Genomic DNA, 24,558 nt, shown 5'->3' on the forward strand with positions numbered 1-24,558 from the left:
CCAGCCTGGTTTGAGACTTCAGTTGTGATAACAAAGACCTAAAGTTCCAGTGTTCAAACCAAATCCATGTGCTGAGGGAATCACTATATGACAAAACCAGCAAGGCTACTGCTCTTACAAAGATAGCTAAGCCTGGAGGTTCCTGTTCACAATAGTACCACCTAAAATATCTGTAGACAATCACAACTCTCAATTCATCCAGAGCCTGAGCTGAAACCCCAAAGAAGGCAAGGGACCAGCCTGACCAGATTTACCAGTCAAGATTTAAAAGGTATATAAATATAACATTATATAACGTTAGGACCCCCTCCGCCATGTCACTATTTTAAAAGCAGAAGTTCCTACTGCAATCAGGCTCTAATATGAATCAGTTTTATTTATCCACTGGAAAGTAAAATTACATTTCTAAAAACCTGATATACATGTCCTAACAGCCAGCAGATTACATTGTAAGCACTATGAGCCAAAATACATTATGCTTATGAATCAGTGTTTCTAATCACTGAAATTAAAATTCCCTTCTTACGTGGATCCAGTCTTCAATCTAAATAATAGCTTCTTACTTTATCATGCCCTCCAAGCCAATACCAACTCCAAGACTACCATTCTACTCAGCCAAAAGCCACTCTGCCAAATTAAATCTGTCAAACACTTTCCTGAAGGTCAGTAGAACTGCCGTGCACAAAACTACTGGAAAATGCTTCACACTAATACAGAACCCGCTGTTTTTTCATGGCAGCCACAATTTCCTGTGCAGTTAAACTGCTGGGGTTCTCAGTGAGAGCAGCCTGCCAAAAAACCACCAGATGCTGTGATCTTACCTCCTGGGCTCAAGCAGTAGGTCAGAGCAATGAAGAGCTCAGAAGCTGCAAATCCAACAGAAAGGGCAGAACTTCTGAAAGAAACCAAACCTCTTGTAGGGTGGAGGGACTGCAAAGCAGCTGTCACTTCAGGCAAGGAAACTCTTCCTTTTTTGCAGTGCAACTAGGCAAGCCCACAACTGAGCCCAGAGAGGGAAGTGAGTGGTGACAAAACCCCATAGTGCAATAGATTTTGTCTTTATAAGGAAACAAAGCATGCTGTGGTCTCTACCTCTTCATCTCAGCTCTCCTCCAATAAGGGCCACTGCTCTGTGCCGCTTCCTCTCACTGCCACTCTTGTTCAGGAACACAGGCACACTCAAAACGCTCCCTCTCTTCACTTTAAGGGTGGCCACACTTGAGGCACAGAACAGCAGTGACACCTCACCCACCAGGCAGGGCTGGCTGCCAGGCCAGGCTGGAGCACAGTCACCAGGCATGGAAACTCCTCAGCATCACCATGCAACCTCTGCCAACATTGGACTGCCCTCCCTGGGAAAACTTCTTCCATGCAAGTACTTGGAATTTCCTTTGATGCAGCTTGTGACCTTTTCATTATCAGTGTTCACTGCTGACAAAAGGCTGGCTCCATCTTCTCTGTGAGCTCTGATGAGGTTGGTGCAAATCCAAGGTTGGCCAAGATCCCTCTCAGCCTTCTCCTCTCCAGGCTGAACAAGTTGAGCCCTCTCTCCCTATCCTCTGATCTGTTGTGCTCCATCCCAGTACCATCCTGGTGTCTCCCTACAGTTTATCCAACTCTTTAGTGAATAGGGAAGCCTAAGAAAGAACACAGCACTCCTCACAGCACCTCACAACTGACACAGATCAAGGACACATTTCCCAATGCACTGAGGGTCACTTGTAAAAGTGCTCAATGGATGCAAATATAAACCATCTTTCAAGCCCCAACAATGCAGCATTGCAGAAGCCTTAGATCTGAAAACACATCAAGAGAGAAAAGTTAATAATCAGTCCCACAGGGATTTTAGGAAATGTCCTGCCTTAACAGCAAGATTCTTGCCACTTTACAAAGGCTGAAGAATCATCCTTCAGATTTTTCAAAAACTTCTGTTCTGACTTTTACCTCTAAAAACAGGCAGTGTAAACAATTACCAAACTGTATGTATTTAATGAAAAAGCTGTCATTCACCAGCCCATGAGCTACATACTGTTGTAAAGAGGTTCAAGGAAGCCCCTTCATGAGCAAATCCTCATAATTAAGACCCATCCTTGAATCAGCATACATTTGCTCTCTTCAGAGGTACACTGAAACACTTTCCAGGCATTTTGGGTTACTCACTTCTATTGAAAAAATACTTCCTCTATAGTATTTGATTATTTGATAAGCTGTGCCACAGCTCCTCTTCTTTGTTTTCTAGGATATTTTACATGAGCCTGATGGTTTCTCCCAGCTTTTTTCTTACAGACCTTTTCCAAATCCTAAATTTCTTTTGTTGGTCTCCATGATATCCCATTAAATGCTGCAATGTCTTTTCTGAGATAAGGAAGAGGGCACCAAAGGGATGTGCACTCTAAATCTAACATCCTACTCACACAGGAAAACTGGGGTGGGTGTTTCCTTATCAGATATGTTTGCTTAACACACTTAGCACCCTCTCTTGAGTTCTTACAGTTTGTGCAAAAGGTAGGGGAGCAACTCAGAGTTTCCACCATGCTGTGTGGTATTTTATATTCATGTGACCTAGACTGAGCTCAACATTGTGTCCTCAGCACTGATTCAATATCAGCACATCCCATAGGCACCAGCTGTGTTAAGGAAGTGTTCAAACAAGCTTGGAAATACAAGGAGAGCAAGGGTGAGATTTAAAGTATGATGGATTTATGAGGCAGACATAAACAAAAATTTGACACATGGATCATGAATCCCTTTTTCTGCCTCATTTCAAGACCTGCTGGATTGTCACTGTATAGCTAATAATGCTGTCTCACCAAATATTATTAAACTTAGGTAGCCTTTAGATACAACCCCGGCTGAAGCCCTGTTATGACACACTATTTAAAGCCTACACTGTGCATCCTTGAAATGCCACACAAATAGCAATTTTACTGGGCAGCACTGAAACACATTTCAGTGGGACAATGTGATAGTTATCTCCTACCTGTACCTGGTTAACTCGTACCTACGTACGGACCTTTGTGTTGTTGCTGACAATGTAGGATTCCATGATGTGTTGTTGCTGACAATGTAGGATTCCATGAGAATGATGTCTCTATAAACAGGGCATGATATTACTACAGTCCTGGTTTCCTAGAAGGGTGTTGAATTGTAACTCTACAATATAAATAGCTTGCATTTTGCCACAAAGTATGCTTATGGCTAGGAACAGGCCAGCTGGTGTTAGGACAGGCTGTGCTGTGGGACTGAGTTAAAAGTCCATTACTGTCCCATCTCAGAAAAACAATACACTTGACCTACAGCTTCAGTCTTAGTGCCAAAATATCAATGCAGCTGCTTTGAGATTTATGTCCATTAAAGGTAAAAAAAAGTAAAGGAGAGGTGGCCCTCTAATTACAGGAAAAGACATTAGGAAAGATCAAAGATGATTGTCTATAAATTAAGTACCATAAATTAGCATGCACTGTGTTCAATCACTTGCAGAGGGAGGACTATAGTTGTTAACAGACCATGCCCCTGAGACACAGCTGAAAAGGTCAAAACCAATCTTTTCTCTGCTGTTATCACCACTACACCACTTCACAAGTCTTGACCCTTATTGTGCCTGTGCCTGAAGGGCCTTTCTTTCCAAGTACTCTTGGCAGTACTGACACTCCCATCCTGCTGCCTGTTTTATGCAGCCATACTTCACTGCAGATCAGCCAGACTGTGTTACCAGAGGCTCCAAAGCCTTCCATGAGTTACCTGCTCCTTGCCTCAGCCCCTGAGCCAGCTACAAGTGACAGAGCACTTTCACTTCAGCCTCCTCGCCTGCCAAGGGCTCTCACCTCCCTCCCCTTCACGCCAGCTGCCTTGGGGAGGGCAGAAACTGTTGTCATCTTATTGCAGGGGCTCCATACTGTTGTCTCCTCATCACAAAAGCTCCATAACTTCTTGGTGTTTCTCATGGGCAGCTCCTCAGAGCACTGACTCATTCCTTCTTCACAAAGCAGCCAACTGACCCCAGCTCCCCTCTCAACCAGCCAACCACTCTTTCATAGCACTCTTCTTCTCACTGGCTACAGCTGTGGCCTGTAAAGTCAGGCCTGTTCCTAACCCTTCGTGATTGGCCCAGCTGCAACGCCTTAGGGGTAAGATTACTTTCTACACTATCTTTATTTTCTTATATTCTATCCCACTACAAGAAACTGCCTGTGCTCTCCTGCCACAAGGCTTGGATATTTCCTGGCAAAGTAAGTGACAACCCAAAAAGCAGGCAGGAACCAGTAATCCCACTTCCACCAATGAATGGGAATTATATTTGAAGGATCTGGGGCATATGCCTAAGAAGAGGTCCAGCAGCTTTGGCAGTGCTGTGTTCTGGCAGCTAGGAGGGGCTTGCAGGGATCCCCAGCTGAGGAGGGAGCTGGGCTCTGCTGTAGGTCAGTTGTTTCCTTATGGGCACTAGGGCCGGGAATTCCTGGGGGGGCCTTTCCTGGTGCTCTCATTTTGAACTTGCCCTCCTGCAGGCTGCTTCTGCTTCAGGAAATGCCTTTCTCCAAAAGCCATTACTTTGCAAAATCCCACTGGTACAATGCCACTTCTTCCTCGCCCCAGCTGATTTGGTCACAGGTTGTAGGCCACGCTCTGGGGTGGGAAGAGTGTGGTAGGGAGCAGAGTGGGGACTGCAGCACAGATCTTCCAAGCTGAATGAAAGCTTCTTGTGGACCTTGCAAAGTGTCTGATTAAATGCCAGCACAATTTTAAATTAACCCTTTGAGAGGAACATCCTGGGCCATGAAAAACTAGGGCAAATCAAAATAATGGAAATTATTTTAAAATTGTCTCCTTTTAACAAATAATATCTTGTGCATATATAAGTACAGAGGACCTGATCTAATTCCCACTACAGCTTGATGCTGAGTTGCACCTTTATTTTGTGACTCTGTCCTTGTTCCTATGAAAGTCAGTGACACTTCCTGTAACCACTAGTGATTTAGGCACTGAACTGCCTCTGACTATGGACCCCGAGAACCTCAAAGCTGTTGAAAGGTAAATGAGTCTTTGTGAAGCAGGAGTCATTACTCTGATGGCATGTGCTCAGGTGCCAGTTGGTAATCTGACCCACTGCTGGGTCTGTGTTAGCAGTGTACCCTGAAATGCCACCTGTGATCTCTGCAGGAGAGAGAATACTACAGATGGGGCTTTGCAGAATGCATGTGAAACTCAGACCTTTTACACTGTGTTCCTCCTGCATTATATATGCCAGAAAAAGCCCTGAGAATGCAAAGCAATGCTGGGTGATCCCACTGAACCTGTCCCAACATGGATACTGGGATCTGTTGGGGGTGGAATCATGGTATCATGAAATACCTCTTGGTGCAACAAGAGCATCTCATTCTTTGTCTAAATCTGTCCATGCAGGAAGGAGTGGGCTGGATCTACCCCTGCTGGATCTACCCCTTTGCCTCCAGCTGGAGTCTGCCACCATGCCCTACTTCCCTGAGAAACCTGGTTTCCAACCCCCATTCAACCACCACAGCCCATGGCAGGAGTCACCAACCCCCGTGGGCCTCTGGTGTGGGCATTCCCAGTGGTGGAGAGGAGAGGCAGGGTGGAGGGTGATGGCCCATGCCATGCACACAGGTGTGAATGAAGCCTGTGCCACACAGCAAATATGGCAGCCCCAAGTGCCCATCAGCAACAAGACATTTATGCTTGGTCAGGGAGGGACACCCAGGCTTACATATTGGCAAGGCTGGAGAAGGAGCAATGTAGAAAGAAGTTCAGTCATACTGAAAAGCATGACTTTGGTAGGGTAATTCTCAGATCAGCAGCTCTCCAAGCCTCACCCTTTCCCCTGGATCTGGGCACAGGAATGACCAGGAGGATGATGGCCTGTTAAAGCTAGGCCAGGAGACTGGTTTATGACTTCCCATGCTTGTGCAGCTTTCAATTTCCAAGCCCTATACTCAGTAATCTGTCTTAGGGTCTTCTAAGGAAATCTTTATTTCAGTTTCACTACAATCTATCTTATTTGTGAATCAAGATGAGCCACAAAATTCAAATAAGTAGACTGTTTCCACAAAGGAGAAGGCCACTTCTGTCTAGGGGATACAACCTGCAAGCTTCCAACCCAGAAAGATTTACACTCCCCAAAACCTGTGTTCAGGAGGGTTCCAATAGAACAGCCCCCAGTGGCAAAGGAGGGGACAGGGCAACACCTGATTGCTGGTCTTGGAGCAGGTTGTTCCCTCAGCAGAAGTAGCCAAATATCCCTGTGAAGCAAAAAGCAGGCAGCTCTTGAGGCCATGGATGAGCTTTGAGCAGTTGGATTTGTTACCAAATTCCCCAAATCATTTGTTTCAAAGAGATCTCTGGCACTGAAGTGGCTGAGCAGGTCTGAAAGTTTTCCTTGTGGCTCAGTCTCGGGCCCTTGCAGAGAGCTCAGTCTTACTTAAAAGTCATAAGGCACAAGATTAATTTTCTGCAAGCAGTCTGAACTTTGAAGGAGAGGTGTTTAAGCAAGTGAAAAATAAATAGCAGGGGAAAAAACACCCTGTAAAATAAAAGCAATGATAAATAAATAACAGGAAAGTGTACACCCCACTTCAAGTGTAATAGGTTACACCCAGTCATGAATTATTGATCAAAACCATCCATTTGCTGCAAAGGGGAGTAGCAGTGAAATATTAATAAGAGTGCATGAGCTAATCTTAGGTTTTACTTGGTGAGAGAGAGACAAGAAGAGGTTGGAGAAGCCTGGCCACTCTCAGCTCCCAGGTTTGGATGCAGTGGGAGAAGGGCACACCTCCAAGGCTCTCCCAGGAAAGCTGCAAGTCCCACATTTCCCACAGAGACTGGCAGTGACTCTTTCAGCTGATAAACCCATTCCCAGATGGAGATGGGTCTAGAATTGTCATTCATGGAGACTGTTGCAACAATACTGTCTGTCCTGTTTTGGTAGCCCTACAAAAGAAAACCAGTGTGTTGGTTAGAGCCTAACTCAGTCCAATGTGTTTCCTAGTTTTTCTGGGTTTCTTTCAGGAAATAATTTGACTTTGTGATGGAAGGAAATACCTGAAAACGTGACTTTGGTGGCCAGAGGCTTACAGGAGTAAAAAAGCATAAGAAACAGATGGGACAAAAAATATTTTATTTTTAATTACTCTTGTTATGCCAGATATTTTTGCTAAACTGTGAGGAAACAAAGTAATGATTTTTGACAATCTGATTTGGCAGAAGCTTACTTCTGGTTAACCAACCTTCTCATGTACTTTCAGCCTCAATCTCACTCAGTTTTTGGAGAGTGAACCACTGTCAGCTTTGACACAGCAGCAGAATGGGCTTTCCCAGGGCCCCTGCCCTGCACAGGGTGGCTGTCACAGCCAAAACAAAGCTGTTCTACTGCAAACTCAGGCACTGCCAGCCCACTGCCAAAATTTCAAGTACCTGTCTTCTGCTGCAAACCATGGCAGGAGAAATAAACCCCAGGATTGTAAATTACACTGTTCTCCTGAACAGCAGGCAGTTTTTTTGCCAAGAAAATAATAATTCAATTTCCTTTGGATCCAGATGAAAATTTGAACACAAATACCTGTAGGACTGAACAAAGCATCATGTGCACATGGGTTCACTTGCATATGTCTCCTTGAACATAGTCTCCTCCTCTATCATTATGTTCTGACTTTATAGGATTTTACATATTAGAAATTTTACATCCTAGTCTGTCTGCTCTGTGTTTATCTTAGTTTTCTTCTTTTTCTTTTCAGCTTTTTAAAAAGCTATATTCTTGCATAGCTTCCTCTTTCTTTGGCATGTTTTCCGTTATTATCTCATTTTTCCTTTACACATTGTCTCTTTTATTTTTTTTCCCTGCTTTTCCATCTACCTCTGGTCATTTCCTCACTCCTGCACAGGCAGTTTCTGCTTGTTTGCTCTCAAGCTTTAAAGCCAGCATTCCTCATAAAATTTGTAACTGTGCTCAGAATCTCCATTTCTTGTTTGCAGCCTCTCACATGCAAGCCTGGGGCTCAAGTTTTGCGCTGGAACTGCTGCCCAGAAACACTTACAAGCAGTTATTAGTTCCTGTCAGGAGGAGAAATTTTGCATAACACAGAAGGAACTTGCGGGGTTTCTACAGCACATGCGAAAAAAAATATTTCCCCCTGCACTGCTAAACTGAAGGGGTTTTGTTTCCAGCCTTGCCAGGGTTGTGTTTTTGTGTTTGCAGAGCCAGTCCTACTTCTGGAGCTGCATCAGGGGGAGCAGGCATCCTCCTGCAGGTGAAGGGTGAAAGCCAGCCCTAGGTTGTCCATGCCCTTGCTGAGTGTCAGCCTTTTGCTCAGGAATAACATGCCCTGCATCTACTGAAGCTGCAGGAAGACAATAAAAAGATTGTGTTTTGGGGAGGGGGGGGAAGTGTTTTCTCTAGTGGAGGCATCCTATGGAAATGAAACCCAGGAGGGATCTGTCTACAGCTATCAGAAAGGAGTCTGTAAGCCAGGGTGGGGTCAGTCTCTTCTCCCACATAACAAGAGCAAGTGGCCTCCGGTTGTGCCAGGAGTGGTTTATTTTGGTATTAAGAAAAATTTCTTCCCTAGGCAGGAACAGGCTGCCTAAGGAAGTGGTTGGCTCTCCATCTCTGGAAGTATTTAAAAGATGTGTAGTTGTGGCAGTCAGGGATGTGGTTTAATTGTGGACTTGACAGTGCTTGGTTTACCATTGAACTTAATCTAATCTTAATCTGTGATTCTTTTATTGTATTATTCTGTGATCTGAGGTCAGGCTTTTCACAAAGGCCCTGAATCCAACAAACTCTTACCTGTTGCATCTCTGTTTTTGTAAAGGAATGTGAACAAATCTAGTCCTCATAATGTTTTTACTTAGTGATTAACTAGACTTCTGGTCTGAGCTTGTATTTGGGATTCATCTCTTCCATGACACATATAAATTAAAAAAAAAAAATAAAAAGAGGAAAAGGCTTTGGAAGGGAGAAATGCTGCCCCCTCTAGCAATGAGAAATACTGATTATAGCTGGCACCAAAAAAATCCAATTATGATTCCTTTATATTCTTAGTATCAGCATTGATAATTTCTAGTAAGCAAAAAGAAGCTTTTCCTTGATTTTTTAGTTTGTTCTTTTAAAATTCATCTTCCTGGTCAAACACCTTTCCTACTGGTCAGCATTGATATTTCTAGGAAGATCCACTGAGATAAGGCTGGAAGAGATGCGAATACAGAATCCCTGCAAGGCAACTGAAGGGGATCCTCCCAAAGGCATGCTCCTATTCTCAAAGTCTCTCTCTAGAGCAGCAGCCAGGCTTTGACAGTAACAGTGGCCAAGACACACCTGAGCAAAAATTTGAGGCAGCCTGAACAAGTTTTAGCAAACAACATATTTAGCACCTGACTATGAATATAGTCAGGAAGACCCTTGATAGCAGGATAGTTGCTAAGTTAGAAATCCTGTTGTCATCTTATTGCAGGGGCTCCATACTGTTGTCTCCTCATCACAAAAGCTCCATACCTTTTTGGTGTGTCTCATGGGCAGCTCCTCAGAGAACTGACTCTTTTCTTCACAAAGCAGCCAACTGACTCCAGCTCCCTTCTCACTCAGCCAACCACTCTTTTATAGCCCTCTTCTTCTCATTGGCTACAGCTGTGGCCTGTTAAAGTCAGGCCTGTTCCTCATCTTTGAAAATTGGCCCAGCTGCAACTCCTTAGGGGTAAGATTATTTTCTACACTATCTTTATTTTCTTATATTCTATCCCCCTACAAAATCCTACAAGAAGTCATATGTTACAAAAGAGAAGACCAGCCTTTAATTTTGCTCACTGCAGAAGTGAAAGATTTTTGAGGGAGCACAGAGAGATGGGAGATCCACCACTCGAAACCAAGCACCACGGTGAGGTGTCAGACACGTGTCAGGTGCATGAGTTTGATCCCAGAGATGCTGCTTGTGTTGCTCCCTGTGGATATCATCCAGGAGCTGCCTGGGCAGAGCATCCAGAGCAAATCCACGGACAAGCAGAGGAGTTCCTTGTTTCTGCATCCTCACTTAGATGCTCCATTTTCTGTGCTGCTGTGGCCAATGCACACTGGAAGCTAATGAGGCAAATACATCAGGTGTGTTTTCAAATGTCAGAAGACTCAAAAGAGCCCTTAAAGGACTGTTCTTGAAAAAGAGAACAAAACTTTAGCTGGAGTGTTATCTAAAAGACAAACTTGAAACAAGCATTAATTGCTCTTTTGACAAAGTGTTCAAGAGGCGCAGGGGAAACTGAAATGTTAAACAATTCAGTAGCAAACAAAAATTCCACAACTGTATTGTTGTATTTTTGTGTGTGTCTGTGTCTGTGTGTGTGTGTGGTGTCAGAAATTTAGAAACCAAGGCCTTCCAGGAGAAAAGCCCTGTGCTATCCAAGCGACACACACATGGTCACTTTCCCCCTCTTTGCTGTCACAAAGCAAGGAAAAAACCCCAGACTATTCCAGATAGCTGCCCAAAAATCCCCTGTATAAACAGCTCAAGAAGCAAGGCACAAGGAGCAAGTGTTTGGCCCAATCCATCTCTGCATCCCACTAAATAAATCCCCAGACCACGGCATCTCTGCAGGCCACCCCCAAGCCATCGGTGAAGTCCACTGTCCCAGGCACTCACTGACCAGAAGGGAACAGGTGCACACAACCCATCTCCTAAACCAAAACCCCAAAAGGGACAGTGTCACTGCCCCCATTGGCTTTGCTGCCCAGTTTCCATTCCTCATTGTACAGCTGAGCAACTGAGCAGTATAGCTTTGGAGATGAGCTCAGGCAGATCTGTTTAGCCCCTTCCTGGATATTTATCTGTGCCTCATGCAATGAATGGCAAAATCCATCAACTCTGAGGTCAGCTCTTCCCAAACAGCAGAGATTCAGACCCCTGGACACACTGAAGATGAAGGAAATCTCTGCAGATGATACCACTGGCCAATATCACCTGTAGGTTGTGACCTGTAAGTGGATAACTGGCCTGTATGGCCAACTGAGGCATGGCCACCATCCCTGCCCCTGGCCAGGCAGCTGGAGCTGTGCCAAGGACAGGACATGGGCATGCAGGGAGCCTGGGGCTGGGATTGCCCCAGGCCCATTCTGCTGGCCACGTTCCCACTGAAGCACCTGGCAAGCACTGCCATGGGCAATATGCACAAACTGGCTGAGGAGTGCACCCCAAAACCTGGGACCAGGCACAGGTCTGCTGCTTGAGGGTGAAAATGGCATCAGCCATGGTGAAGTGCTGGCCATTCTCCATGGCACATCAAGCATAGAGGAATGTGTAATGCAGCTGAGATTTTTTTTCCAGAATGCTCCTGGGTGCTCGCTTTTTCCTTCACACCTTTCTGTCTTCTCTTTTCCTATAGCAGATTTTTACAAAAGATCCTGGAGACTCCAGGCACTGTGGTTCCAGGAACTGAAGAAAGACAGAGAAGAAGAAAGATAGATTTCCCATAGGTCTTGCACTGTTCCAGATGACAGACAGAAGCAGGTAAGAGAAAGCAGACATAACAGACAGACAGAAGAATGGTTTGCTCTACCACTATAATTCAGAGAGTTGCAAAGCATGGGGGAAAAGGAAGGAGCATCCTTACTTTTTATTTCAGTCCACTTTGCTAGCCAGGACTAAAGGTCAGACACACAGGAGGGGTGAATTGAGATAAAAGAGTAGCACAAATCATTACATAGCTCAAGGGAAAGAGGGTTTAGTGTCAAGAGTGGCAGAAGCAGTCTGCCTGATGGTTAAACTTGCTTTTTCTTGTTTAATGCTCCTTCAGGCATTTCTGTGTCCTTGGCCACCTGGTGAGTTATGAGCTTCACGTGAGCAGCAATGAGTTTCTGACGGACAGGAACTCTAAATCCTTTTCTAAGCATTACTCTGGAAAGTATCTAAGGTTTATGTCTAACTAGGTGTGTTCTTCAGCTCTTCACAGCATTACATATTACATGACTGAGTAGTTGTGTAATGAAACATCCATTTAGCTGTCAGAAGCTGTTTAGCTGACAGAAACACTGACTATAGCAGACCACCAAAGATGTCACACTGAAGAAGATCCCACCAATTTGCCTGGTTCCTCTCTCTCCTGTGCATGTGAGCTGTTCCTGCAGTTGCAACATGAAGAGGAAGAAAAACTGGGGTCTGGCTCTGATGGCTTGCAACAATCTCCCCCACACCCATCTCTTCCTGACTCCTTCCCCAGAGAAGTGAGACCCACCATGCTCCTGAGAAGCACACTGACCCTGTAATGCATCCCCAGCTGCACGGGGCACACTCTGGCTTGCAAATCCCACTTAAACAAGAGGGTTTGCAGGTGCCTTTGCAAAGACTAGATTTAGGGTTTGTTTACATTTCCACAGTAGTCTCAGCTGTATGTTGCAAGCTCTGTTTCCTCCATTGCTGAGGAGCTGTTGTCTTTGATTGTAAAAGTAAGTGTACTTCCATATCCCAGTGGGATTCCAGCATCAAGGGCATTCTCTGCTTAAAGCCCAGGGATGCCTTTGCCAAGTTAATTTCTGAACACAGCACTGTGAAAACAGCAGGCACAAGAACCATGATGCTACAGCTGCCCTATGCCCAAGGGTGTGTTCCTCCAGTGAGTGCAAGAGATGGAGACTCATGAATGAGAAAAAAATGATTGTGCATTTACTGAGATCCCCGCACCAGCTGCTCTGCAGCCTTCCATCAAAACTTCATTATCAGCTTCTCTGGGTCTGGATTGAAGGCACTTGAGATGGTAGTTCATGTTTGGACTCAGGTGTTTATTATTTCTTATGAGTAAAACAGTCTCACTACTGTGAGTTCAGCAGCTTTTCATAAGAAGGCACAAAATGTCTAAAAATCTCTTGTTCCAAGGTTCTTTAAGACTAAACTATCCAATTAAGAACTGACACCTAGATTATTTTCCCTTTTAACCCAATAACTGATCCCAAAGTGCTGCAATGCAGACTTTTCTGCCCAATTACAAAATGCCACCCAAACCCATGAAGAAGGAGGAAGAAGCATGAAGAAGAAACCCAGGATGACCCCTTGTGCCCTCCATCTTGCTTCCATCCACAACATACTAAAAATCCCAAAACCTAAATTTCTCACCGTGATAAACCTACACTACTCTCTATAATCACACTTTTGTGGATTCTAGTCTATCTTGAAGTCTAGGAAACTTTCTCCATGAATGAGGGTCAAAGTCAGTGCTCCCCTGGGGGTCAGGGTACCCCAGAGCAGACAGAGAAATATTCCTGGTGCTCTGGGTTTCCACACTTCATGGCCTCCCTTCCCAGCACACAGGTGCCTGCATTCTCAAACCCCAGCTTTTACCGAAGGACATCTTTTCAGCAGGTCTTCCTACCAGCCCTTGCAAAATAAGTCAGCATTTAAGCAAAGGCCGTGTGGTTTGTGGTTTGCATCAAAAGAAGCACCAAGGAGGTGACACTCCCCCTCTTCTCCACTGTTATGAGACCCCTACCTGTGCTGCTTCAGCTCTGGAGATGGGACCCCTAAATTAGAACATGAACCTACAGGAACAAATCCAGAGGAGGGCCACATAGAAGATCAGAGAGCTGGAGCACCTCTCCTATGAGAACTGGGTTGTTCAGCCTGTAGAAGAGAAGGCTCCAAGGATTTTCTAGCAGCCTCCCAGCACTTAAAGTGGCTTACAAGACAGCTGAGGAAGAAATTTTCACAAGGGCATGCTTTAAGATGAAAGAGGATGGGTTTAGAGTAGATCTTAGGAAGAGTTAAATTACTGTGAAGGTGGTGTGGCCCTGGCACAAGGTGCCCAGAGAAGCTGTGGATGCCCCATTCCTGGAAGTTTTCAAGGCCGGGTTGGATGGAGCTTTGAGCAACCTGTTCTAGTGGAAGGTGTCCCTGCCCATGGCAGAGAGGTTGGAACTAGATGATGTTTAAATGTTTGTTCCAACCCAAACTATTCCATAATTCTGTCTAAAATTTCTGGGACAATGCCACTGCATAGATTCTGTCTACACAAGACAGCCCACACATCCCACCACAAGAAAGTCTCTGAGGAAGGATAAGAGGATAAATACAAGGCAGATACATGGTGGTCAGCTACCAGGATTTCTGGTTACCATTGGTTGCAAAGGCCCAATTAAATATGTGCATGTAGACAATGAAGGCACAGTAGTGCAGAAATTCTGAGATTCTGAGAAAAATCTGAGTTTGCTTAAAGAAGCTAGCTCAACTGAGCTGCTGCCAGCTTATCTATTCTACTTCTCCCATTCAAAAAAATAAAAACTAAAAAATAATAAAAACTTTAAAAAAATAAGAGAGAGATATTTCTAAAACATTTGTCCAAAAGAGCCCTTTCACTGTTTGAAATAGAGGCCTAACTCTAAGTATTGGTTGTTGTTCCTCTTCTGACCTTCTGCCTGTCTATCTTGGGCATGTTATTCTGAAAGGGGATGTTGACAAAGTCTTGACACTGGGATTTAAGAACTGCACACACAGGCAAATACTTGGGCATTCACAGCTTTGCAGCAAGCAAGGGTTATCTGACAACCTTGTAAAATGACAGCCCTCATCTAAGGGCTGCTTTTGAATTTGCTTGAAAAGTTGATTTCTCATCTAAGTGTAGCATTCACACAAAATTACTGGGGCTCATTGGCACATCACAATATTAAGACTGCACTGCCTTTTTAACTGAATGGATGCCCAAAATGAAAAGTAGTCAGGAGAAGGATGCTATTTGTTTTAAAAAGTGTGATTCATATTAACAAATATTTTGATTCCTTCTGATAGTAGAAACCAGAAGTAAAAAGTGTCATCTATCCTGTAACTTACAGGAGACTGAAGGTAGGTCTAAGGGATCTCTGTAAGGACATTTTCTCTCTCTAATTGACTATAAATCTCTTCCTCATTTTCGGGGAAGTATCTCTCCTTTGGTATCTCTTTTATGACCTAGCAATCTCTCTGAGGCAAACAGAAAATGTAAGAACTGTGTTTGCAATATAAGAATAAAGAAACTGATAACTGCCTCATCGTGTAAAGCACTTACCATTATCAAGAAGCAAACTGTGCAAAACAGTATTTTTCTCTTGCAGGAATTTTTAAATTATTTGTCCCAAATGCCCTGTGCATACTGACACCTCAATACAACCCAAACCCCAGGCTTCCTACTGACACACACATTCAAAGACAATTTCTTTTTAAAAGTAAAAGCTTTTTAAAGGTTGATGATGGTTATGAGACACATTCTTTCATGAGCGTGGGAGACCTTCAGTGAGCATCACCCTCTCCTCATTAGGAAGGGAGGAGCATGGTGATTCTTTTTCTGCCTCATTTCGCCCTGCCATCATCTGTCCATGTGATTCCATGTTATTATTGCAACACTCCTAGGCAGCAGATGCTCCCAGGATTATCCATTGATGGCACCTCAGGTATCCCCCCCATCCCCTCCCTACAGGTACAAGGGAGCCTGTTCCCACAGTCAGAGATGGCTTCTTTGGAGGGACAACCCCACCAGACACCTGGACAAGGCGTTTGGCTTTGGGTACCTGCTGAGTGGGACACTTTCCTCTGATTCTTGCTCTTTTTGGCAAGAGGAGCCAGGAGTTTTTCTTCCTAGCCTCACAGCAGAGCACTCAGTGAGGACTCCTCCTGATGAGCTGGGTCCAAGTTAAGAGCTATTAGGGGAAACTAGTTGTTTTGGGTTTTTTTAAGAACACGTAAACGACTTCATTTTAATTCTTAGGGTAAAAAAAAAATGAACTGATGCTGCTGCTCATTGCATGTCCCTGCTCACACTTCCTGTGTTAATCACAGTTCTGACTTTGCTCATTAGAGCCAAGCTGACCTAGTCACTAACATGCAAATGACCTCACTGTGACTGCAAAATGTAACCCAAGCTATTTCCACTTATGCTGTGGTCCTTTGCTGTTTTCTCTAACCCTGGCTGAACTGAGATTCTAGAATGCCTGGATCTCTTAAACCAGTTAATCTGAAATCCAAGTTCTCCTTTGAAACCTCTGACCTGGATAGACGTGAAGAAATGGAAGAGTGAACTCATGACACCCACCTGTACAAAAAGACAGCTCACGTATGGGGAGGGCAAGGAGAGAAAAAAATCATCCCATTACAGAATGTCATGCCATCAAGGACTGTACAGGAAACAACAGGGCAAAAATGCTAGAAGAGTTTGCTGATGCTTAATAGAGATGCTTCTGAATTTAAAAGTTGGGTAAAAGATGTCTAGTTTATTGAGAGATTTTGACTTATAACATAAATTGTTTAGTTTTTTGTAAATGCAAATAAGAATTTCTCTGAAATTCATTGAAATCTCGTCTTTGGAGTTCTTCCAATAAGCAAAAGAAAAATGACATTGACAACTTCCTAAAATCAATCATTCAGGACCTTTTCTTTATAAAAATCAGAGAATGTTCTCATGTTTCTTCACAAAATCATGAAACACAGAAGTTGCTTCTAAGATACTATTTTAAGGTATGTTTTCAGTGATTCAACTTGAAACTTCTGCTTAAGAGCAGACACTGGGTTTTGTTTCCTTGCTACCTAAAATGATGACCATATAAAACTATTAAAACAAAACAAAAAAAAGGCAGTAACTGGCTTCTTTTTCAGTTTTTTTTCCTGCTCAGTTCCTCTTTTACCCAGCACACTGGCTCCCTTTTACTACTACACACAAGAAAATGAAACTTTTTGGGGTTTTTTATCTGCCCTGAGAGGGATAGGCAATTCAATTCAAACTAGGCAAGGAGCATTTGTAAAAAGTCAACAAAACTGCTTTCATTTCAAGGTTAGGCAACACAACAGCACGGTGTCAGGAACTATAATGAGGAAAGAAATTCCACTATTATAAAAAATATGGCTATTTCTGTCTAGAGGAACAAACACATTTTGTAAAGTACTCAGGTCTTGGAAACAAATATTTTTACCACTGCATTTATAGTGCTTTATCTTTGGGAAAATCAATTCAGAATGACAGTGACCTCCTTTTCCAAAAGCTTTTGGACTTACTGATTAAAATGTGATGTAAATGTTAAATGTGCTGCCACATAATTCTCCCCAAACATTTTGACACTTGAGTTTTAACCATGCTTTTCCATCTCGTGGTACAGTTTAAATATGCTGAGAAGAAAAGACTGTGTGTATGTAGGTGGGATGGAAACTTTGGAGTTCATCTACCCAAACCTCATACTCAGTGGGTCACATTAAAATTCAATGCTACAAGGAAGGAAACTTTTCTGATGTAAATGCATGCTTACTTAGCTCATTCCTATGAGTGTTCCCAGTTAAAACGGTCCACTTTCTGCAGGAAGGGGCTTGCAAGAGCAAAATGAGATGTGTTGACCTTCTTCTGAGTCTTTCTTTAAAGAAAAAGCCCTGCAAACAACCTCAGTGCCTTCCTGAAACAGCAGTAGTCAAGGGCATACAGTCACAATCTAATAAAGGACCACTACTGCTAAAATGTCACAACAGGAAAGGAAGAGTAAATATTGAAGGGTCAATAATGAAAACCAACAAAGACACATCAATTTTAAACTAGGCAAATACGTTAAATATTGATTCAGAGTAAAACCCTAGGGGGAAAAAAAAGTATAAGGATGTTCACAATAGCAACTGATTAAATATGACTAAAACAGATTAAAATACAAATTGGGGTTTATTTAAAATGCTGATTAAGTGGGCTGCTTTCTTCCCATAAGAAGTAAATGGACTAGAGGTCTTCTTGTAAGTGAGAAGGAAATGAAGGCACTGGAAACACTCAGACTCACCAGGTTGCAAGGTAAGGGAGAAAGGAAAAGAGGAAGCCTGCAGGCTGCAGATGTGCACATCAGGACTATTCCCCATTCCACTCAGGCTTTAAGGCCTGCATGCAGTGGGACCAGCATCAGGGCTCTTGGCTGGGTCAGGGGCTCTGCCTACAGCAGCACAGGAAGAGAGCCTGATAAAAGCAAAATACTGAGAGAAAAGAAGAATGTTTTCTTTGCAGAGTCCACAATCAATTTAGAAATCCATCCTTTGAGTCCAGCTTGTAATGCTGTTACCAATTTGTGAATCTCCCATTTAAGTGCTCTCTCTGTTGCCAATGCTAAAGGTCAGCAGGAAGACCAGCAGCATGGTCCTAGCTTCTGGGGAAAATTCATTCCATTTTGGTAACCCACACTGTTACAATTGGTACTTATTTCATCCATCCCTCAAAACTGAAACGTGGATTCTCTAATAACAAGGAAGAGACTACAGTTTTGGATGAATTATTGTATTTTCCTGAGAAAAACTTGCTGTTTATCTAATAAATAAATAAATAAATCTGATTATTTAGCAGTAGTACAGGTTACATATGTACCTGTGAAGAAACAAAAGACATTTTGCTCTGAGCTTCTCCCTTTGACCTCCAAGCATGTGCTCCCACAAAACCCTGTCCATGTTCCCTGTCACTCCTTCTTTCTCTGAATTTGAATGGATGATCAGAGGGCAAGTGTTTTCTGAGGACTTATTTTTTATCAAGGGCTACCTGAAGTGTGCATTGCACACGGGAAAATTCAGGAATTGCAGGTCCATCATGGAGATGGGGATGGGCTGTGAGGGAGAAAGCATTAATGGCCAGGAAACCCTGCATGCCACAGTAGTGTGGTGAAGGAAGTCTCATTTGAGTTTCCTCTTGTTGTCTAACTCAGGAATAATGTGTACAGCAAACTATCTTGCTGGACTGCTACTATTGCTGATCTTCTCATTCCCATTTACTACATCTCACCAATTGTCATTACAGGAATACTTTGGAAGCAGCTGATGGCAGCAGCAGCATCCCACCAGTCACCCAAGACAGAGCTCCAGTGGAGATCAATGACAGAGACTGCTGGGGACCAGGCCACAGATCCTCCCATGTGTCTTGTCACACCAGACACCTGCTGAGATGGCAGTGCCATCATCCACCTGCTGTCATGGCCCCTGCCATCACTGTGGGAAGGGTCTGCTAGAGAAAGTGGAAAAGGGCTCCTTTTCCACCAGAGAAAACTCACACAAGCCTTTGAGCGAGATGGTGGTTTAAGCACAGCTCTTGTAATTGTCTTTTATGCTGGAACAAAAATAGACAGGCTTTGATCCTGCAGACAAAGGCCACCTTTTTCCTCTCATCTGAAAGGAGAAATAAAACAATCCCACAGCAGCCTGGAAATGTTTGGCCAGAAATCCATATAAGAGCAAAATTTCATCCTCCTTGTAAAATAGAGGATGCAGAAGTTCCTCAGGGAGGGAAGCCTAAGTCACTCTCCTGTATTCAATTCTACATTTACCTGCAAGGGAAGTCTGCAACCCAGTATTTCACTGCCAATGGCAGGAACACATGCAAAATGTTTCATTAGGAGAATTCTGGCACCCTTTGGGTATCCTCCTAGCCTTCCTGAGGCTGCCACCTTCAGTGCATGCAGCTACATCTGACCAGCACACTCAGGAGTGTGCCTGGGCTCCCAGGTTTGGATGCTCACCCCAAGGCAGACATGAATGCTCCTATTCCTCCTCAGAGACAGGGGTGTCAGGGTGGTGACACATGAGGTGTCACCCCAGCCCCAAGCACCACAGAGGGGAGCGCAGCTCCATGGTGCAGACACAAGCATTGCTACTCCTGCCCAAAAGGGCTCACAGCCCAGCAGGGGAGAGCCCCCGGTTCCACATGGCACACAGATAATGGGCTGGATTTGTTTGTGGGGATGTTTTCCTTTCCACCTCGCACCACTAAGCACAAAAGCCAATGATGAAATAAATCACTCAGGCACTGTATTGATCCTGGAATGACAATTACATAAAGAAAAATGTAAATGCTTTGGTGCATTAAATAATTCCTCTCTGGTACCTATTATGCATGTTGCAGCCATGCCTTTAATTTCATTTACGCAGCTTCTTTGGAGGAAAGACATCCAAATTTTCCCCTCAGCCTATTCCACTCACTTTATGCAGTGGAATACGTGCAAAGGAAGGAGAGAAGCAGAGGAAAGAGGGAAATTGATTGCTGCCAGCCTGGTAGGGAAATGCTAGCCTTGCAGGCAGGAGACAAACAGCAGAGTCATCTGCAACATGCAAACCAGCTTCTTCATCTCAATAGTGAGGCACAGCAAGTGCCCTTCAGAAATTTTCAAAACTATTACAGATATAAAGGAGTTGTCTTTAGTGGGACCCTGTGGACACAAGTGAATTTAAAAAAGAAATACTAAGATTAAATTTATGAGCCAAGCATTCTTTGAGAGAGAAAACTGTAGTGGGTGGTCAGTGTTCACAGAATACAGAGGCAGACTACCCAGCAGTCCCTAAGAAAATATTTTCAGTTATCAGAGGTGCTAAAACTGCCTCCACTTCAGCATCCCACCCTTACCCCTGCCCTCTCCTGTCTCTCTCTTTTCCCTATTCTGCATTTGTCACTCATTCTCAAAAGACTTTGTACCTAGCTAAAATTTCTATCAAAAGGGACTTGCTTGAATCAGCACTGCGGTGCCGGGCCTATTTCTCAAAGTAATTATATAGCCGAGATTAATTTGAAAAGGTTTGGCTCAGCTCGACCTGGTTCCCACGAAGCAGCACCAGCTCTACACCTGCTGCCCCATCCAGCACCGTCCGCGGCACCGCCGTGCTGGGGCACGGCGTGGCACCGACAGCACAGTCCCGCTTCCCCCGCTCCCCGGGCACGGCTCCGCACCCCCGCACCCCTGCGGCCCCCGCCGGCATCCCGCACCGCTCCCCGCAGCCGGCAGCGTCATCCCGGCATCCCGCACCGCTCCCCGCAGCCGGCAGGGTCATCCCGGGACTCCCGCACCGCTCCCCGCAGCCGGCAGCGTCATCCCGGGACTCCCGCACCGCTCCCCGCAGCCGGCAGAGCCATCCGGGGAATTCCGCACCGCTCCCCGCAGCCGGCAGCGTCATCCCGGGACTCCCGCCCCGCACCGCTCCCCGCAGGGTCTTCCCGACATCCCGCACCGCTCCCCGCAGCCGGCAGGGTCATCCCGGGACTCCCGCACCGCTCCCCGCAGCCGGCAGAGCCATCCGGGGAATTCCGCACCGCTCCCCGCAGCCGGCAGGGTCATCCCGGGACTCCCGCACCGCCCCCCGGTTCCCACCGCGCCGCCCCGAAAGAGCGGTGACTCCGCTCCCGGAGGAGTCCGCGTCATAGCAACTTTAATTTTAATCTTTTCTTCGTGAGCACCGAAGGGGACATACAAATAATAATAATAGCAGCAATAATAACAACAAAAAAAAATAATAATAATAACAACAAGGACCACCATCACCACCTGCTCCATTCAGAACCACGATTACAGAGGATAGTTACCAGCGAGGAGCGGCGCAGCAACAGGCGATGCCGGGCCGGGGGGCGGGCGCGCTCCCGCAGCCGCAGCCCCTCCGCCCGCTCCCACCGGCGCCGCCGCCCGTGCCCCGCCCAGGCCCTGCGGACACGCCCCGGACACGCCCCGGCACCGGGAGCGTCCCCAAGGCCAGCCTGGTGTGTGACCCTGGCAGTCAGCGCGTTGCTTGGTGAAATGCGCTGCTAAAGGGTACCCCTGTAGGTGATACACAGAGCAGGTGCTTTCTCCTCATCCGTGTTCGCCCGGGTTTGGTACTGTGCAGCAGAAAGTTCCGGGTGCTTGTGCATGGTTAGAGTAGAATACAGCTGTATCCAGGTTCCTCTTGATCCACATATGTTTGCTGGGAATTGTTTTTCCACTTTCTTCAGACCCCAACTTTGCTGTTTTCCCAGAGTAAGGAGCAAACTGGCAGGTTCATGCCAGACACATCCTTCCTTTGCTCCTGCATCCTTCACCATGCTCAGTTTCCCCAGTAGCAGTTTTCTGTTCTTCTTCCTGAAGCACCAGAGGGTCTTGGTGGCTCAGCTGCCTGGTGCCTTGAACTGAATTGGACCCACAGCAGTAACTACAAACATGTTTGTGTGCCACCAAGGCCCTGGGTTCAATCCCTGTAAGGGCCCCTTCCAACTCAGAATATTCTGCGATTCTCTTCTGATTGCACTTTGGTTTTTACCTAAAATGTCACCAAATACAATGGTCGGTTTTTATCTCATGACAAAATCATGTTCCCTCTCTCTCTGATGTGCTTTTAACCTTTCCGTCTTTAGTAGCTTGAACACCTCTACTCTTCTTCCCTGCCAGAAGCACTGCGCTTTCTTCTCTTCATTGCATTTCCTCCACTCCCCCCACTGAGTCTCCAGTTTTCTTGTCATCAACCTCTTTAACTTCAGATTTCCTCTTGTGTTTTCACCTTCTTCCCCGTCTCTGAGCTGTGCTGTGTACATTCACTTCAGGAATTCCTCCACTCCCTCCATCCTAAGCTCTCATTTCTTTTCCAGTCTGTTCTTCCTCCTGGAATTTTGCAGGCAGTGCTGCTCAGGGCATTGATAATTTCTCACCATCCTTGATCTGTCATCCAGTTTCCACAGAGGTTACCTATAAATGAGAGAATGCAAGTTCATTTATCTTTGGATGTGTGCCCTAGTCAGGTGTGCACTTGTGTTTTGGTTTTTATCAGTGTTGGAAGGAGGCCCAGAGGTTGCCCAGAAGGTTGTGGGGTTTCCATCCTTGCTTACAGATCTGAGTAATCCACTCAGAGCTTATAGTGCAACCCTGCAGTGAGCAGGAGCTTGGACTAGAGACCTCCTGAGCTATCTTCCAAGCTGAATTACCCCCTGTGCCATATCCGTGTGGTAGGTGCCAGAAATGCTATCCCGAAGAGGAAAAGACTGGAATGCTAAGCTCTATCAAGTACAAACATAATTATAGAGTGTTTTGTTCCTGTTCCTCAAATTCAACTTCTTTGGGTCTCTAAGAGGTCTTGTATTGGGGGAGGGAAGAGAGTTATTGCTGTTATTGGGTTGTTTGGTGTTGGTTGGTTTGGGTTTTGTTTTTCAATATTATATATTCTTCCTCCTGTGCTTCCAGTCTATTGCAAGGGCACTGTCCCCAGCCTCTGGTTAACATCAGGAACCATTTTTGTGTCATTGTACCTCATCTTATTGCAATGTTTGTCCATTTATTCAAACTCAGCAGGGTTATAATTGAACTCCAAGCTTCCTTTTTAAACTTCCCCCATTTCTTCCTTTCCCCAGCTCCTTGTTTATGTGCCATCCAAGCCCAATAGCTAAGTGTCAGGTCTGAACTCGTTATTCACTTCGGGACTGTCTTTTTTCTTTTCATCCCAGTATTTGTTTTTCTTTCCACCACAGTTTTATATGATGCTGCATTTGATTTGAATTAATGTTGTCCACATGCAAAATTGTACTGAAGTCTCAAGTTTATCTATTTTCAAATCAAATTACTGGGGAAAAAAATTGCCTAGATGTGTCCTTGCTTCTAGGTGTATGTGACAGTTTTCTTAATCTTGGTAAATCTTTCTGTAAGCCATTAGCTTCCTGATGGCACTTTCGGTTTCTCTTCAAAGTCACCTTCATCAGTGCTCTCTCTTCTGTGTTTTCCTTCTGATTTCCAGTTCTTTAGGACTGAGTCTTTATACTGTATGATGTCTAAGATGTTTTCAGTCCTACAGGAAAAAAAAAATATATAACCAACACGTTCTGCAATTTAGGATATAGATAATCTTGAAAATTACAGTGACTCAGAGATTTGCTAAAATTGGCTACTAATAAGAGGATTTCTGAAACCAAATCAGAGATTCTTTGATTGAAATTAGTGTCATTGTATGCATTCATAAACTAATAGGAAACTAGAAAGAAGCATAAAATTACTACTTGCAGATTCGGCCTTTTCCCAGGGTTAATAGTTGCTCTTATAAAATCTGTTTATCCAGCAGAAAACTGTTTCTGGGAGCTTTTGCAATGTCTGGCATGGGGCATTTCTCTATTTTACTCTTCCTCTTTTGGTTCAGAGATTAAAAACTCTGACTGCCTCCTCACCTTTTGTGATAGAGGTCATATAACTATAAAATTATAAATCATAGAATTATAGAATGTCCTGAGTTGGAAGGGACATACATGGATCATCAAAGTCCAACTCATGGCCCTAAGGATCACCCTAAGTGCTGAATAACATTCTTTAATACAAGCATTTGGTGTTAGTAGAACAGGTTTGGGTTTTTGGGGTTTTTTTAATTAGTGTCACTGATTTATTTCCTGAAACACTAATGACAACTAGAAAAACTGTTAAATCTATCACTAAGAGAACAAATGCCCTTTTTGGCCACTTCTCATCTTTTATTACCTGCTTTATCTTAACAGACGTTCATAGCTCAGCACCTGAAACTAGAGGTGATTATTTATTTTGTTTTGTGTTGTGAGATTTGTTCTGATTTTTGAAATATCTTCATTAATCTGTCAGGCACAAAGGCTAAGCAGGAAATGGTTGAGCAGCCAAAGCTGCTCCATAGAGCAGCTCTGCCTCCTAAGCTGCTGTCTAAACTGTCTGCATCAAGGGAGAATGTTGACACAGGTAAACTGCATAGACAGTTTCTGTGGCTCATAGTTACAAATGCCATGTGCTCTCTAAAATTGACACAGAAGAAGATAGATTGGCAGCTGACCCCCTAGTGCAAAGCAGTGTGAAGGAGACTGCAGTATGACCCG

The 24,558-nt window shown here is 44.5% G+C and overlaps 1 protein-coding gene across 4 annotated transcripts in view; it reads right to left on the reverse strand.

The window, feature by feature from the left end:
- The window catches only part of LCP1 (lymphocyte cytosolic protein 1), a 50,894-nt gene extending 29,532 nt beyond the window's left edge, over window positions 1–21,362 (reverse strand). The window contains exon 1 of one of the 4 annotated variants that reach the window (XM_036392057.1): window positions 21,301–21,362. The gene's annotated coding sequence lies outside the window, so the exon portion shown is untranslated. Of the gene's footprint in view, window positions 1–821; window positions 961–21,300 lie in introns of those variants that run through there. The other 3 variants (XM_036392073.1, XM_036392082.2, XM_036392066.1) reach the window with 3 other exon arrangements.
- Between the last annotated feature and the right edge of the window lie 3,196 nt (window positions 21,363–24,558).

This window comes from Molothrus ater, chromosome 2 (genome assembly GCF_012460135.2).
Source record: "Molothrus ater isolate BHLD 08-10-18 breed brown headed cowbird chromosome 2, BPBGC_Mater_1.1, whole genome shotgun sequence".
NCBI lineage: Eukaryota > Metazoa > Chordata > Aves > Passeriformes > Icteridae > Molothrus > Molothrus ater.